The sequence below is a fragment of the Vicugna pacos genome, chromosome X (assembly GCF_048564905.1).
Source record: "Vicugna pacos chromosome X, VicPac4, whole genome shotgun sequence".
Classification (NCBI taxonomy): Eukaryota; Metazoa; Chordata; class Mammalia; order Artiodactyla; family Camelidae; genus Vicugna; species Vicugna pacos.
The window spans coordinates 39,337,614-39,352,610 of record NC_133023.1 but is presented as its reverse complement, the minus strand read 5'-3'; the positions used below and the strand labels follow the sequence as shown (position 1 = coordinate 39,352,610).

The 14,997-nt window shown below is 38.9% G+C and overlaps 2 non-coding genes across 2 annotated transcripts; both read right to left on the bottom strand.

Moving 5' to 3' along the window:
- Positions 1-2,376: 2,376 nt before the first annotated feature.
- On the bottom strand, positions 2,377-2,480 carry LOC116277761 (U6 spliceosomal RNA). Its single transcript, XR_004187230.1, has one exon. It is a non-coding gene; the product is annotated as a U6 spliceosomal RNA (small nuclear RNA).
- Positions 2,481-13,749: 11,269 nt separating this feature from the next.
- Positions 13,750-13,822, bottom strand: TRNAL-AAG (transfer RNA leucine (anticodon AAG)). Its single transcript has one exon. It is a non-coding gene; the product is annotated as a tRNA-Leu (tRNA).
- Positions 13,823-14,997: the final 1,175 nt, after the last annotated feature.

Below are 14,997 nucleotides of genomic sequence, written 5' to 3'. Positions count from 1 at the left end.
CATTGTCCAACTGTCAATTTTACCAAGTTAGAAACTTAACAATCTAATAAAGACTCAACTTCTTTTTTTTTTTTTGGTAAAGATTGAACCCAGGACCTGGTACATGCTAAACATGCCCTCTACCTCTGAGCTATTACCCCCGGCCCCACCCCCAAAGCGTCAACTTCTAACTATTCTCCCCATGTTTTTAAGGAAGAAAGAAAAAAATGTTTTACATTAAAAAAAAAAACTAGAAAGGACATAATCTTAGAATATAGCCTCTTCATCCTGTAGGGCCCCAGAGATCCAGAGAAGGAAGCAAGAATAGGGTGAAGATGTCAAAGACTGAGCAGGAAGAAGAGAAGAAAGGTAAGGAGAAGTCATCCTCTTTTTCCGATCATGTAGGATGGGACATCTGTTGGAAGGATAAAAGAAATAAGCTTAGGGGTAGTGGGAAAACTTTGGGAGACCTTTTGAGGGAAATGGGTGTTTATTTCCAAAGGCCAACAAATGGAGTCTTTGATGATATTAAGGCCCCATAGCACCTGTGATCCCCTCCTGGTTTCAGAAATTGGTGCAGCTGCACCTCGCTTGTTATTGGTGATGATTTGGGGAGAAACAGGGAAATAGCACAGAAACCATGGTCTATTTGTGGAAGCCTGGAAGAGTCTGATTTCAAGCCAAGAGAATGCAGTATTTTGTTGCCAAGATCCCTAGAAAAGCTCTCAATTCTAATAGCAGGTCCTTGAGGAAGTCAATAGTCTTTGGTCAGGAGAACACTGATGGCAGCAGCATCTCCCAGCCCTCCTTTCTCATCTGGCTTATCTTCCAGGCACACACTGTGGTTGGTGTTGCTGCAGCTGCTGGGGCAAGATAAAGCCCGTCCATTTCTCCTGCCTCTGGGTCCAATTTTTTATAGCTTCATCAAGGTATAATTTACATGTCATAATATTCACTCATTGTAAACGTACAATTCAATGATTTATTTTATTTTACTTTAATTGAAGTATAGTCAGTTTACAATGTTGTGTCAATTTCTGGTGTACAGCATAATGTTTCAGTCATATATGTACATATATATTTCTTTTCATCTTTCACTGTAGGTTACTACAGGATATTGAATATAGTTCCCTGTGCTATACAGAAGAAACTTGTTCATCTATTTTATATATAGTAGCTAATATTTGCAAATCTCAAACTCCCAACTTATCCCCTCCCACTCTCTTTCAATGATTTTTAATACATTTATAGAATCATACAATCATCATCACCATCCAGTTTCAGAACTTTCTCATCACTTCCAAAATTTCCCACAAGCCCACTTGTCATCACTCCCCACTCCCTACCCACCAGCCGTAGGCAACCACTGACCTTTTTGTCCCTATGGAGTTACCTTTTCCCAACATTTCATATAAATGGAATCATACAATATGTGGGCCTTTGTATCTGGCTTCTTTTGCCTGTTAATATAATGTTTTTGAGATTCATCCATGTTGTATGTAGCGTGTATCAGTATTTTGTCCCTTTTTATTGTTGATAGTAATTTTGTTTGGATATACCACATTCGGTTGATCCATTCATTAGTAATAGAAATATAGATAGTTTCTAGATTTTGGTTATTACGAATAATGTTGCTATAAATATTCACATCCCAGTCTTTGTATGGACATGTTTTTATTCTCTTGAGTAGATTCCTAGGAGTGAAATTGTTGGGTCGTATGGTTAGTTTATCTGTAAGTTTTCAAGAAACCTGTCAAACCCCTTTCCAATGGCTGTACCATTATAAATTCCCACCAGCAATGGATGAGGATTCCAGTTTCTCCCCATCCTCCTCAACACTTGGTATTATCTGTCTTTCTGGTAATAGCCATTCTAAATGGTATATAGCGACATCTTATTGGGGTTTTAATTTGTATTTCCCTAATGACTAATGGTGCTGAGTATCCTTTCATGTACTTATTAGCCATTCCTATATCTTCTTTGGTGAAATGTATACTCAAATCTTTTGCCAATTTTTCAGTTGAGTTGTTTGTCTTTTTATCGAGTTTTAAGAGTTCTTTGTATTTTCCGGATACAAGTCCATTATCAGATATGTGATTTGGAAATATTTTCTTCCAGTTTATTGTTTGCCTTTTCATGTTTCTTGAGAAAAATATATTTTTATTTTACAATATTCATTGGAAAAATACTGAATATACATCTATCTATATTAGATATTAGATATATATATATTATTACTGGTATAGATATATATTGTTACTGAAGGTATACCAGTATATATCAGTCCTTCAACAACGGTTATTCTGGGGTGATAGAAATTTTAGTTAGTGAACTTTTTACTCTTCATTTTAAATATTTCCGTAATTTTTAAATTCTTTCATTTTAATGGGCTTTTCAAAAAATATGGAATGCTTCACAAATTTGGGTGCCATCTTTGTGAAGGGGATATGCTATTCTCTGTATTGTTTCAATTTTAGTATGTGTGCTGCTGACGCAAGCACTGTCTTCGTTTTCTTGGCGGTGTCTTTTGAAGTGCAAACATTTTAAATTTTATTGAAATCCAATATCAACTTTTTTGGGGGGGGGTCAGGGAACAGAGGGATTTTTTATTTGTGGGAGCTTTATCCTAAGAAAGTAACTTAGACATCCATGATGTCCCAGGAAGAATATTTCAAGAATACTTCAAAGAATATTTTTTACTTTTCTCAGGACCAGTTGCATACTTAAATGCTAAAGTCCTTGGCTGCAGCATTTGGTAACATTCTTTTTTTGTAAACATTTTTTTTACTGAGTTATAGTCATTTTACAATGTTGTGTCAAATTCCAGTGTAGAGCACAATTTTTCAGTTATACATGAACATATATATATTCATTGTCACATTTTTTTTCTCTGTGAGCTACCACAAGATCTTGTATATATTTCCCTGTGCTATGCGGTATAATCTTGTTTACCTATTCTACATATGCCTGTCAGTATCAACAAATTTTGAACTCCCAGTCTATCCCTTCCCACCCTGCTCCCCCTTGGCAACCAAAAGTTTGTATTCTATGTCTATGAGTCTGTTTCTGTTTTGTATTTATGTTTTTTTTTTAGATTCTACATATGAGCAATCTCATGTGGTATTTTTCTTTCTCTTTCTGGCTTGCTTCACTTAGAATGACATTCTCCAGGGACATCCATGTTGCTGCAAATGGTGTTATGTTGTCATTTTTATGGCTGAATAATATTCCATTGTATAAATATACCACCTCTTCTTTATCCAGTCATCTGTTGATGGACATTTAGGCTGTTTCCGTCAACTTTTTTCTTTTATTAGTTATTTGGTATCTTTAAAATTTTTTTTCCCTCCAGTTTTATTGAAATATAATTGACATGCAGCACTGTATACATTTTTTTTTCTTTTTTGCCAGGAGGAGGTAATTAGGTTTTTTTACTTATATTTTTTAATGGAGCTACTGAGACTTGAACCCAGGGCCTCATGCTGGCTAGGCATGCACTCTACCACTGAGCTATCCCCTCCGCCTTCTTTGGTGTCTTTTTGAAGAACTCTTTACCTAACCTCAAGGTTGCAAAGATTTTCTCTTATGTTTTCTTCTAAACATTTTAGCTATAGGTCTAGGCTCTATTTTGAGTTAATTTTTGTGTATGGTGTGAGATAACAGCCTAAATTTACTTTTTCCATATGGATATCCAATTGTCCCAGGACCATTTGTTGGAAAGACTGTCTTTTCCCTATTGAATTATCTTAGTACTCTGTCGAAATCAATTGACCATAAATGTAGGGGTTATTTCTAGACTCTCAATTTGATTACATTGATCTATATGACTATTTTTGTGCAGATACCACCCTGTCATGATTAACTTTTGAAATTGGGTAGTAGAAGCTTTGTTCTTTTTCAAAATTGTTTTGGCTATTCTAGGTCATTTGCATTTCCATATAAATTTTAGGTTTAGCTTGTCAATACCTACAACAAAGCCCTCCAGGATTTTCTTAGAGAGTTCATTGTAATTATAGAACAATTTTGGGAGAATTACCATCTTAACAATATTGAGGGGGGAGGGTATATCTCAGTGATAGAACACGTGCTCAGCATGCAAGAGGTCCTGGGTTCAATCCCCAGTACCTCCTCTAAAAATAAAAAACCCCACTCCCCCCCCCAAAAAGATAAAAGAAACAAAAAATAATTTCTAAAATATATATATAGAGAGAGGGTCTCCTATGAATGTGAATTGTTTGTCCATTTATTTAGACCTTCTTTAATTTCTCGCAGCAATGATTTAAGTTTTTAGCACACAAATCTTGAGTTTCCTTTGTTAAATTCATTCTTAAGTATTTTATGCTTTTAGTTACAATTGTCAATGCAGTTTTTTCCCCTTAATTTTACTTTTGGATTGCTCATTGCTAGCATGTTGAGCTGCAGTTGATTTTGTATCCTGAAACCTTGCTAAACTCACTTCTTAGTTCTAGTAGTTATTTTTTAAAGGATTCCTTAGGATCAGATTTTCTACATAGAGGATCATATTGCTTATGAATAAAGACATTTTTACTTCTTCTTTTCTAATATACATGTCTTTATTTCCCCACCCCCGCCTTTTTTTGGCTGGTTGCATTTTTGGCTAGAATCTCCACTAAGAGCAGACATCCTCACCTTGTTCCTGACGCTAATGAAACTAACTTTTCCTTTACTTCCAATAAGAAGCTCTATGCAAAGATATTTTTTGATTATGCTTGAACAATCGCAAGGACTTACTTAAAAATATCTTTTTTCTTTTTTTTCTGGGGGCGGGTATTTTTATGTTGGTGTTATATAAATCATTTTAAGAATTGTGATTAGTGGTGTCCGCCAGCCACTTGAGCTGGATGGAGGGCTGGCAAGGGTCGGGAGGCTGTGCACTCCGGACAAGGGCAGCCGGCCTCCCATAGCCTCCAAGCTCAGGAGTGTGAGGAGACCCAAGCCCTGTCAGTGAACATGGATGAGCTGCGGCACCAGGTCCTGATCAATCAGTTGGTGCTGGCATCGGGCTGCACAGCAGACTAGGAGAAGCGGCTGCTGCAGGCGGTGCACTGGCAGCTGGAAGCCGCCCTGAGCACGTTTTTCCAGGAAACCAACATTCCCAATAGTTACACCAGATGATGTGCACCCCCAGCAAACCCCTGCCACACCACCAAACTTCGCCGATGCGCTGGACATGTTCTCTAGGCTTTGCACTCGCTCCCCCCACCCTGCCCCAGAACCAGCAGCACCGCAATGGCCTCATGACAGCCATGGCCCACTCCCTGTCTGCAAATCCCAGCTACCATGCTACCTGAATCCCATCATCCTCCCCTACAGCCCACAGCTTCCACCATCCTTACCACCCACAGCCCATATGCCCCCCTCCCCAGTACAGCAAGGGCACCCACAGAAAGACAGGGTTGCAATGGATGGCCAGAGATGAGACTGGATAAGGCAGGCACTGTACTGGCGCTGGGGGACAGTCCAGGGTTGTGGGGACAGAGGAGGGCCAGGGTGGCAGGAGATGGGGCAGTGGGGGGTGGTTTCTTGAAGATGACACTGGAAGATTTTATAAAATATTTTTCGTGGGTGGGGGGACAGTAAACTTCCTGAGACACACACACACACACACACAATATATATATTAACTTGTCAGTAGGTTTTTGGGAGCTCGGCTTGATGGAGGAAACTCAGGCTGGAAAGATTAAACAAGCAGACTTCAGCCTGATGTACCCAGCCCATCTGTTTCGCCCTCCCATCACCACCTCCGGTCTGACCTGGGCATGTATGAACTCTCTTTGCACAAAGCAAAATGAAACAGCTGGGCTTCAGCCAGCGTGTAACAAAACATGTTGAGAGGGAGGGTATAGCTCAGTGGTAGGGTCTGCTTAGCATGCACAGAGGTCGTGGGTTCAATCCCCAGTACTATCATTAAAAAAAGTAATAAACCTAATTACTCCCCCCAGAATATTAAGAGCATAAAAGACAAGAAAACTACGTGATCATATAGATGCAGAAAAGGCATTTGACAAAATTCAGCTCCCTTTCATGATTAAAAAGTCAACAAACTACCAATGGCAGTGAATTTCCTCAACCTGATAAAGGCATTTATAATATATATATATATATATATATATATATATATATATATGTCTGCAACTAACATCACAATGGTGAAAGACTGAATGCATTCACCGTAAGATTGGGAAGAAGGCAAGGTTGTTCACTCTCACCTCTTGTACTAGGCATAGTACTAGAAGTCTTCACTAGTGCAATTAGGCAAGAAAAAGGTAAAAGGCATACAGATTGGAAAGGAAGAAATTAAACTGTCCCTATTCACAGACGACAAGATTGTGCAGATACAGAGAACAAACTAGTGATTACTAGGTGGGGGGGGGGAAGCAATTTAGGGACAAGGGATTTAGAGGTACAAACTATAATGTATAAAATAAGCTAGAAGGATATATCGTACAACACGGAATATAGCCAGTATTTTATAATAACTATAATTGGTGTATATGCTTTAAAATTGTGAATCACTATGTTATGCACCTGTAACTTACATAATACTGTATAGCAACTATACTTCAATGAAAGTTAAAAAAAATTTTTTAAAGAAAGCTTCTCTATGTAGAAAATCTCAAGGAATCTACAAAAACAAAACAAAACAAAAAACTTCTGAAACTCAGAAATAAGCTTAGCAAGGTCAACAAACAAAAATCAATCACACATCTATAAACCAGAAATGTACAATTAGAACCCCCCTCAAAATGTACAACAGCGCCAACAAAAATGAAACAGTTATAAACCTAACAAAACACATACAGGAACTGTATGCTGAAAACTATAAAATATTGATGAAAGACATCAACAAGAGCTCAATAAATGGAGAGGCATGCTGTGTGCAGTGACTGGAAGACTCAGTGCAGAAAAGATGTCAGTTCTCCCCCAAATTGATCAAAATATTTAATTCAATACCAATCAAAATCCCAGCAGGAGTTGGTGTGGATATAGATTGATTCTAAAATTTATATGGAAGGACAAAGGAACTAGAGTAGCTAAAAGAATTTTGAAAAGGAAGACTCAAGTTGGAGGAATCACACTACTCAATTTTAAGAATTTCGGTGAAACCATAGTATTCAGGACAGTGTGGTATTGGCAAAGGAACAGACACAAAGATCAATGGAGCAAAATAGAGTTTGGAAATATATTCACACAAATATTGACCTTTGATTTTTTGACAAAGTTGCAAAAGAAAGTCAATGGAAGCAGGACAGTCTTTTCAAAAAAGTGGTGTTGGAACAATTAGCAATCCATGTGCAAAAAAAACAAGAATCTCGATGGAAACCTCAAACTTTATACAAAAATGAACAAAAGCAGATCATAGAGCTACATGTCAAACATAAAACTATCAAACTTTAGAAAGAAAACATGGGAGAAAATCTTTGCAACCAGGAATTAGGAGAAGAGTTCTTAGACACGACACCCAACACATGAAATATAACTGAAAAATGATTAAATTCGACCTCACCAAAAGTAAAAATCTTTTGCTCTGTGAAAGACACTGTTAAAAGAATGAAAAGAATGAAGCTACAGATTAGGAGAAAGTATTTGCAAATCATATATCAGATAAAGAACTTATATCCAGAATATGTAAAGGATTCTCAAAGCTCAATAATAAAAAATCAAGACAGGGAGTGGGATGGTTGAGGGGATGGAGATGGCATGTAAGCTCAGTGGTACAGCGCATGCTTAGCATGCAGGAGGTCCTGGGTTCAGTCCCCAGCATTTCCAGTAAAAAAAACGCCAATTTTTTTTAACATTTTTTATTGATTTATAATCATTTTACAATGTTGTGTCAAATTCCAGTGTTCAGCACAATTTTTCAGTCATTCATGGACATATACACACTCATTGTCACATTTTTTTCTCTGTGATTTATCATAACATTTTGTGTATATTTCCCTGTGCTATACAATGTAATCTTGTTTATCTATTCTACAATTTTGAAATCCCAGTCTATCCCTTCCCACCCTCTACCCCCCTGGTAACCACAAGTCTGTATTCTCTGTCCATGAGTCTATTTCTGTCCTGTATTTATGCTTTGTTTTTGTTTGTTTGTTTGTTTTTGTTTTTTAGATTCCACATACGAGCGATCTCATATGGTATTTTTCTTTCTCTTTCTGGCTTACTTCACTTAGAATGACATTCTCAAAAAACCCCCAATTTTTAAAATGGGGAGAAAATTTGAATAGATATGACACCAGAGGATATACAGTGGACTATGAACACATAAAAAGATGTTCAACATCACCATCATTAGGGAACTGCAGATTATCACCACCGTGAGATACACACATTCTAATGAGGACTGAAATAATAATACTGACAACACCAAATGCTGGCAACGATGTGGAGAAACTAGATCACTCATACATTGCTGGTGGGAAAGCAAAATGACACAGCCACTCTGGAAATGGTTTGCAGTTTCTTATGAAGTTAAATAAACACTTACCTCGTGACCCAGCAATTTCACTTCTAGGTATTTACTGTAGAGAAATGAAAAGTTACAGTCATACAAAAACCTGTATGTGAATATTTATAGCGGCTCTAAGCATGATTTCCCAAAGCTGGAAACAATCCAAATATCCATGACTATATAAATGGATTAACCAACTGTGGTGCATCCTTATAATAGAATATTACTCCAAACCATTGATAGACAGCACAACGTGCAGAAATCTCAAGGTCATTATGAAAGAAACCTGGCTGAAAAGGTCGCATACTTTATGATTCCATTTATATGACATTCTGGAAAGGACAAAACTCTAGTGATGGGAACAGACCAGTGGTTTACAGCGGCTTGGGGGTAGGGGGCGGGGTGTATCTAGAAAGGGATGGTATGAAGGAGTTTGGGGAGGGGATGGAAATGTTCCAGATCCTGATTGTGGTGGTGTTCACACAAATATGTGGTAAAAGTCATAGAACTGTACAATAAAAGGATAAAAGTCCATTCTGTGGTATGATGATTGAAACAAAATAAAAGACACAACTCTTGCCCTGAAGAGTACACAGATCAGAGAGCTGGAGGTGTAGACGTATCCTACATTAAACAACACATCAGTCACTGATAGTGCTGTGAGGGCACAGAGCAAGGAGATTATCACTTGATGGGGGTAGGAATCAAAGAAGGCATCACAACTAACACTTCTTTGATTAGTAGGCAGCTGTTGAATATATTTTCATGTGTATTATGGCCACGTGTGGTGGTTTTAAAAAAATGGTTTGTCATCCTTTGCCCATTTAAAAAATGTGAATATCCTTTTTTTCTTCAGTTTGTAAGCTTTTTTTAAATTTTATTTGTATTTTTTAGTGGAGGTACCGAGGATTGAACCCAGGACCTCCAGTATGCTAAGCATGTGCTCTACCACTGAGCTATAGCCTCACCCCTCTATACAAATTCTTTATGTATTGAAAGTATTAACTCTTTGGCTTTATTTCTGTCTATTTTTCCATTTACTTCCCTTTTATTTGTGTGTGTTGTAAATTTTGTGATAAACACAATTTTTTTTGAGCAACAAGAGGAGTAGATGTTTTTATTGATCTGGAACCCCTTATGGATCTTCACGTTGGGCAACCTGAAAGATGAGTGGACCGTTTCTTATTCATCCCATGCCTCTCCCCAACCCCTCGCCCCACCCACCTCCTTCCCTGATTGGCTCCCAGTGGCAATGGCTGACAGAGGAGCGCCTTCACCCATCCTCTTAGTGATGCTGGGGCCCCCTCGCCACGGCATTCCTATCATTTTGGTAAATGAAAGCTCCCCTGGCCCCCTCAGGGGACGTGGTCATCCTGTGGGTTTTTCTGGGGGTTTTCCACTTTCACATTATATATCCACTCAGGCACACCCACTTCTTTGACCCTTCTTCCACCATCTGCTCCAGGAGTCCTGACATTTCTAGTTCACTTAGAATGAGGCTTTCTCCAGTCTTTACAGCTGGCAATGAAACTTCAGAAGTGCAAGGATTGAGGAAGGGATAAATTAGGATTTTGGGATTAGCAGATACAAACTACTATATATAAAACAAACAACAGAGTCCTACTGTATAGCACAGGGAGCTATATTCAATATCCTGTAATAAACCATAATGGAAAAGAATATGAAAAAATATATATGTGTATAACTGAATCACTTTGCTGTACATCTGAAACTAACACAACATTGTAAATCAACTATACTTCAACAACAAAAAAGTGCAAGGATCGAAAGAAAATCTTAAAAAGGTAAAAGAAAAAAATCTAAAATTAAATTCATGAGAATAAGGATCAAAATGATAATCTCATTTCTCACTCGACTGGATGAAGGTAAGAGCTGTTTTTTCGCTGTTTCTCCTTGGATGTATGCAGTCTCTAAAACAGTGCCTGACACATAGTAGACACTCAATTAATACTTGTTATATGATTGATTAGAATAGTAGCTTGAAAATAGCTTTAAACCTACATCTGCATCACTGCCCAGTTAATCCTCAAGAGTGAGTGTGGACAGAATGTAGTTATGATTGGACAAATAAGGATGCTGTGATCAATGCTCATAGGCCCGAGGTGAAAAGTGTACCAAAGGATGTACTCCAGCTAACAGAAAAAAACAACCCAAAAGGGAGTAGTGGGATGCAAAGGTCAAATGTGAGCAAAGAAATCGGTATAGAATGCTGGTACAGATAAACAAACATTGACTGTCAAAAAAGATAATAGTAATTACAAACTTTACAGTTCTGATAACTCTTGACAACAAGTCAGACATTAAATTACCAAAAATATTAACAGGACAGATGGGAGGAAGAATAGTGCCCTGGGATGCTGTTGAATCTGTTTTTGTTAAAGTGATATATCAGGCTTTTAGAAAGCAGACAATAGAAATACTAAATAACTCCAGTCATTGGTAGGAAAATGTAGGTTTCAGCTTGTTAAGAATTCTATATAAACATTAAAATAATAGGAATAGAAAATATAATTTCCAAGCTACTAAGGGGAAAAAAAAGAATAACCCCCCTAAATCAATCCAAGAAGTGAAACAAATGTATATATACATTGATATTTCATTGTAAAAATATTTATATCTATATATGAGTGACTAAAATGAAAGGTTATACTACTAATTAAATTAAACTGCTAATTGAATTGAAAAGTTATTAGGTCCGAGGACTAGGATTAGCCTGTTTAGGCCTTTATTATTTTGGATAATTTTTGGAATACAAATTTGAACACTGATCATAGCACGACGATTGGAGAAATATTATATAAAACTCCAGAAAATGGTGGGGGGAAGCTTTAGCTCAAGCGGTAGAGTACATGCTTAGCATGCACGAGGTCCTGGGTTCAATCCCCATGGAAATTTAGAAAGCTATAAATATGTAAAGTACAGAAATGAGAAACTATTCCTAGGAGGTTGGATTGATACTTGCCATTTATTTCTGCAACGTAGTTCCTTCTTTTCCAAAAATCTTGCAAGCAGCGTGGGTGACTTTTCTAATGATAAGAGAAAACACTATTTCTGGAATGAAAGTAAAGGAAATAGGAAGCAACAGAAGGCTATTTAATGGTATGTGAAAGGGTTCCAGTTTCAATATAAATGATAAAACCACAAGACAAAGCTTTATCCCGCCCCTCTGCCTAGAGCACACACGTCCTGTGTGTGACCATTGTATGGTGCACACTGATGGATTGATGGAGACTATCTGACCTGTCCTTTGAGGACTTGCCCCAAATAGCTATTTCCCACTTAGCACACCTGGCCTAGAGCACGAGTGTTCATAATCCACTGGTGGGCTTGTTCAAACCCAGGCTGCTGGACCCCCATCCCCAGTTTTCTCATTCAGTGGGTCTGGGGTGGGGTCCGACAATGGACATTTCTAACACGTTCCCAGTGATGAGGCTGCATCCTCGTTTGGAAAACTACCGGCCTCGGATCTGGGTCCGCAAACGGAGGACACCGGAGCCTGGCAGATGTGTGAGGCCCGGCACCTCAGGGCTGGGTGGCTAGGGACACCCCTGGCCTTTAGCCTCCGGGACCTCTTGACAACTTGGGGAAATTGCGGGGAGCTAATGCTGGGTAACTAGCGCGGATTTACAAAGCCAGAGTCGTGGAGAAATGGCATTCTCGAAATGATGTCTGATGAGAGTTTGCAGTTTAGACCTCAAATTTATTTCAGATTCAAAGGAGAAAGGTAAGCACCGCCGCAGCGAGCAGGTTTCCCGCAAACCTTGCGGTGGGCAGCTTCCTTCCCAGCAGCCATCAGGCTCCGAAGCGTTTTTTTCAGACACGAAAGGCGGGCGAAGAGGCTGCGTAGATGGGGGCGGGGTGAAGGCATGGAGGGCTTCTCGGCATTTCTGGAGCAACATTGCCATCAAGAGGAAAATCTAACAAAGCCTCAAGCCACGTGGGAAAACAGGGTGAGGCTGCACAATACCAGGCAGAAAGGAAAGCTTTGTTGGAGCAGAAAACCCAGAAGTCCTGAGTAAAGGATCCAGAAGCCGAGTGAAAGGTAGTCCCACTGATAGCAGGTGGGACGATTTGATCGTCACCAAGGTTATGATTGCAATGGATGGAAATACATGAAAGAGAAACCTGTTTGAAATCCAAAAACTCGTGATGATACGAATGAAACTAGCTCATTGGTCACTGTGGGAGGATGCTTGGGAAACAAAGCTTGATATTGAAAACTGGTAAATACAGGGAAAGAATCAAGCGTTTATCCTGTTTTTCTTATATAAGGCGAAGAGTTGGCTAGGGGAAGTTCTCCTTTATAGGTGTATTTGGGCTAATAAACGAAGAAGGAACGAGGGACTCAGAACATCCCATTTTGTCACTCCTTTGTGAATAAATGATCCAGGCACCGCCCATCGATGACCGATGACGTCACAAAAAGAGGGACAACAAATAGTATGTGCCTGACAATGAAGGCACAAAGCATCCATATGAAGCTGTCCTGAATCTATATAAACATGAGAATAATGTGAAGGCTGAATGGATATTTGACGACATTTAGGATTTATTATAATTTTTTTGATGAGAAAATGGTGTTGAGTTTAGATTTTCTAGAGTCCTTATCTTTCAGATGCACATACTGACATATTCTAGATAAAATAATATGATGTCTGAGATTTGCTTCAAAATAATCTGAGAGGAGTGTAGCGGGTGGGATATAGATGAAATAAGATTGGTCATGAGTTTATAAAGGTCGGAGCTGTGTGATGGGTACAGAATGTTCTAGAAAAGTCTCTAGACTTTTGTGTACTTTTTTTTATTTTTAATTTTTTATTTCTTTATTGAAGTATAGTCGATTTACAATGTTGTATTAAATTCTGGGGTACAGCATGGTGATTCAGTTATATATATATATATATATATATATATATATATATATATATATATGCCTTTTCATATTCTTTTTCATTGTAGGCTGTTACAAGATATTGAATATAGTTCCCTGTGCTCTACAGTAGAACCTTGTTATGTAAGTTTCTAATTTGCCGTAATACAAAGTAAAAATAAAATTTGATTACTGGAATTAAGCATTTTATAATTAATTCAGAGCTAGCTTTGAATACACTCTTAACACATGCTCCACTAATTTGTATTCATACAGCTTGTGTGAAATGTGACTTAAAGTTTTAGATGGCCTAGTTTCATACAATCCTGAGTCATGTCACCGCTTATGAGTCATTTCCCAAATCCACAACCCTACTTACTGTTAAGGATCCATTTTTTTTTAAAGGAGATACTGGGGATTGAACCCAGGACCTCATGCATCTTAAGCATGTGCTTTACCACTGAGCTACACCCTCCCCTCAATCCATGTTTAGCTTTTCTTTTTCTAGTAAAGACAGACAGGGATTCATGTGGTGCTGCATTTTGTATGTACATGGAATTATGTTTTACTCATAAGGTTCTAGTAAATAGAGTTGGAGGTTCTCAACTTGCTCTGAATCATTTCATAGTTAATTACACATGTAGGACATTCATGTTTCAGCCACTGGTGAGAAATGAAGCTTCTCTCGTGTTACTTAAAACCCATTAATGACCCCCTCCCAAATAAAAGACATGCTCTGTTCTTTAACTGGTAGGATGCCTCCTGCTCACACATCAACTTCTGATTTTGTTAGCTGTGGCCAAGGCGGCAGGAAGGTTCTCAACACACAGGGGATAAGCGATTTTAACCTGGACCACAGGCAACAAATGGGGCCCCCTTCTTCCCAGGGAACAGTGTGATTGGCAGCCATTTTAAGGCTTCTCGAACTGGGGATGGAGCCTGAACTGGAAAAAGTTTGCAGGGGAGGCCTGAGACTGCTGTCCTGAGAAAGGCCTGCTTGCAAAGTTGGCCCTTGGTTAGTGTCACAGATTGAGCTGTGTCCCTACCCCCAAATTCGTATGTTGAAGCCCTACCATCAGTGTGACTGTATTTGGAGACTAGGGCCTTTAAGGAGGTAATTAAAGTTAAATAAGGTCATAAAGGTGGGGCCCTGATCCAATAGGACTGGTGTCCTGAGATGAAGAGACCCCAGGTTGCTCTCTTTCTCAGTGCCTGCACAGAGGAAAGGCCATGTTAAGACACAGCAAGAAGGCGGCTGTCTACAAGGCAGGAAGAGAGTCCTCGCCAGCAACCAACCCTGGTGGTGCCTTGATCTTGAATTTCTAGCCTCCAGAACTGTGAGAAAAGAAAGTTTCTGTTGTTAAAGCCACCAAGACTGTGGTAGCTTGTGTGGCAGCCTGAGCTGACTAATGCAGCTGGCATCTGGGAACTCAGATTTTGGGAGGGTTCCCGGCACTCTCTAAATGACAAGTGGCTGACTGTGCCTAAATGGTTCGAACAAAACACTGTGGTTTATGCTGAACACCTGCTTTCCTTCTGGGGAGCTGGGGTTTGGGTCCATGCTAACTGGAGGGTGCCTATGTCACTGGCTCCTGATAAAAATCTTGGACTCTTATGCTCAGGTTGAGTTTCCCCATTGACCAGATTTTAG